Source organism: Grammomys surdaster, unplaced genomic scaffold, assembly GCF_004785775.1.
Source record: "Grammomys surdaster isolate TR1022 unplaced genomic scaffold, NIH_TR_1.0 958, whole genome shotgun sequence".
Classification (NCBI taxonomy): domain Eukaryota; kingdom Metazoa; phylum Chordata; class Mammalia; order Rodentia; family Muridae; genus Grammomys; species Grammomys surdaster.
This window is the reverse complement of record NW_021605377.1, coordinates 13,276,732-13,280,338: the sequence shown is the minus strand read 5'-3', so window position 1 is coordinate 13,280,338 and position 3,607 is coordinate 13,276,732.

Below are 3,607 nucleotides of genomic sequence, written 5' to 3'. Positions count from 1 at the left end.
CTCATGTCTGCCTGAGGTCTATCATGTCACTGAGATACCTCATTAAGTCACCTCTTTGCTCTTCCAGGTTTTCATGTGCTCTGGAAAACTTATCTTCTTGCCGATTGACTAACAAGTTCTTCCATGATCTTGCTACCATTTTCAGACCTATCACATGTTACTCTAGACTGCGAATCCATTGTTATTTTCTTTCATGTACCATATCCTCCAGATCCTCTTGTTTTTATCTATTAACTGTGATGATATATATTTTCTCACTCTCTCTAATGGTCTTCCTATCTATCAAGTTCAACTTGATATTTGGATATTTCGGGAGGACTTCATGATTCTGTGTTGTGAGTGACTTCTGTGGTTGTGCCCAGAATCTACCTAATGTCTTACATGTCTCTGGTAATAACAATTATCATCACTTATTATAGCTGTGATTGTAAGAATATTTTATCATTACACTATTATCACCAGATAACATAGGGAAGGGGTATATTTTGTTCAAAGAATCTGTAACACAGGGGAAAAAAGCAGTGGTTTGTCTTTCATACTTTCATTCTTTCAAAGACAAGAGCAATTCTAGATGCTTTGTATGTAACAGTGGACCAAATGGTAAATTTCTCTGCCTAATGAATATTGGATTTTAAAGAAAGGCATTAAGTCATAACCTGTTAGAAATAATACATGCTAAGTTAAATTTTTAAATGAGGTAGGTAAAAAGAATGAAAGACCCAAGCAGAGAGTACAACCATCTGTCACGTGATAAAGATTCCAAACACACACATGGGAGGATAGATAGCATCTTTCTCCTATGGTGCTGGGAATGGGGGAAATGAGTGATCACTTAAAGAATGAAATAAGGTCATATATTTCCCATCACACAAAGATCAATTCCAAATACCTCAGTGTGAGAGGTGAAACGCTTAAATCACAGGAAGAAAATATAGGCAGAATCCCACGAGCTGTGCAGGAAAGAAAGAACCTTTCTAAATAGGATTTCATTCTCTCAGGATTTAAGATAGACGCTTTTCAAATATGAACTCATAAAGCAAGATAGCTTCCATATCCGGCAAAGGAAATAGTAAATCTGGTAAAAAAGGAAGGCTACAGATTGGGAAAGAATCTTTGCTAGCTCTGCACCCAGTAGAGAATTAATATTCAGAATTTACAGGGAACTCAAAAAAAAATACCCTAAAGAGTCAGAAACAAACAAACAAACAAAACCAAAAGAAAGACTTCATTTAAAAATGGGCTTTGGATCTGAACAAAGAGTTCTAAGAAGAATAAAAATGGCTAAGAAAGACCTCAAAGTCTATGAAACATCCTTAGCAATTAGGAAAATTGAAACTAAAGCTACTACAAGGCTTTTATCTTGTCCAGATCATGTGGCTAAGAGGAAGAAGCAACTACAACAGGTGCTGCTGAGGGTCTTTACTTTTAATGGAACTGCAAACTCTATAGCCACACTCAGAATCCATATGATCAGTTCTTTGAGTGTTAACATTGGATCCATTTTATGACTCAGGGTAATACTCCTAGACATATGCCCAAAGGTCTGTAGAGCCTACTCCACTCCACAAATGCTTGCTCTGTTCAATGCTAGTCTAGTCATCACAGGTCAGAAATGAAAGCAACACAAATCTCCATCAATGGGTGAGTGGATAATGAAAAGCTGGTCCATAAACACATGATTCTGTTCAGAGATTTAAAAAGGTGAAAGCATAAAACAGGCAGATCATTGGATAAAATTAGGAAATGTGGAGTTAAATAATCTAGGCCTAGAAATACAAATGTCACAGGCTCTCTATTTGTGAATCCTAGCTCTGAGTCATGAGATTTGAGAAATTAATCAGGAGTAACCCTGTAGAAGTCAGTGATCTAGAAAGGGGCCATGGGAATAGAGGAGAAGTAGTAGCACTAGAGAGGGGGACAGTAGCACAAAAGCATTATAAAAGGGCAAAGAGATTTAACTGGGGGACTTAAAAGAAAGGAAATTTAGAGGGAGAGAGAGGAGGGAGAGATAACATTATTTCATAAGTTTACTTTAAAAAATGCACATATGCACATGCGTTTTTTTATACACATATATAATACTGTTTTCCTATGACTTTTTCAAACATCCTTATTGTTATTTATTTCTCATTCTACTCTCTCTCTGAATTTCATATATACATTATATGTGCATGTGTGTGTTAAAATTATAGGTATATAGTCTAAATGGAATTGTGGTACATGAAGTGCTAATACTACTTTCAAGAACCACAGACTATTTAATACTCCAGTGTCAGACAAGGGAATCTCTCTTTAAGTTCTTGGTCAGATTCAAAAACAATATAGGCTACTGCTACTGCCCTTGGTGACCTTCCAACTCTTGAAGGTAAGACCTTATTGTTGAAGACATTGCAAACTTCGAGAACTGGACTTGGAGAAATCTAGATGTAATACTCTAAGCCTTCTTTTTCCAATCTTGCTCCCACTGCATTGGAAGGTTCTATACAAGCTGAATGGTGAACAAAAGGAGCCAGTAGAACTTCTCAGATGTTAAGTCTGAGAACAACAAGAAACAAAAAAAAGACATCCCAAAGTCTCAATAGTGGCACTCATAGTTGAAGAGTAGCCATTAGCCATCTATGACCACAGGAAAACTGCCATCATCGTTCTTCAAAACTAGTACAGCTTCCAACCAGATCCTAAACATTTATACTTATGCCATAGATACATATAGCCATGATCCTTCACCAAAGAAACCTATTCTGCTTCAAAGGATGCATGATTGTTTGGCACTTAGTCCTAAATATTAAATGCACAATAAAGATCTCTAAAGGCTAAGAACTAAAGTTAAAGAACAAGGGATCAAAGATGCCTTATGGGAGATATTGTCTTCTAGACAAGACAGATATGCTCCATTCACAAAATGTCAACAACTCATTTAACATCTATACCAGTTGATATGCCAACATAGACAGGAGGAATCTCACAAGACTACATCCCTGTTTGAAAAGCTACATAGGAGGAACAATTCTGTGTTAATATTTTTGAAATGGGTGGGTGGCCCCATCCTTCAACAGGGGCCCTGCCTAACCTCTGGATATGGTCTCTACAGGTTCTCTCTTCCCTTTGCTGGGTATTTCAGCTAATGTCATTCCTGTTGGGTCCTGGGAGCCTCTTGCTTTCTTGGCATCTGGGAATTTCTAGTGGCTACCTACAGTTTCCCATCCCCAACTGCTACACATCTCTGTTCAATTACCTGACCCTGTGTACTTCTCACATATCTGACACTGTCCCCCTTTCCCCTCCCCTTCCTTCCCTCTCTCTAGAGACTACCTCACCTAAGTTTTCATCCCATCTGCAGAGATCAATTCTTCAGTATCAAAGGATAGCCCTAAGCAATGAGACATTTGTTGAGATATCCACATTTAAAATGAAGCAATTTATAGCAGACACATGAGGCTTAACAGTGTATGTCTGCACAGTCCCTTATCACTGGAGAGGCTGTTCCACAAGTAGACCAAATATCCCAGCAGGCCTTGTGGCTAAGAGCTTACCATCATCACATTATTATATTTTTCACACATATTAATTTCAGCTTTTTTGCCAAATGGAAGAAATCTTAACAACA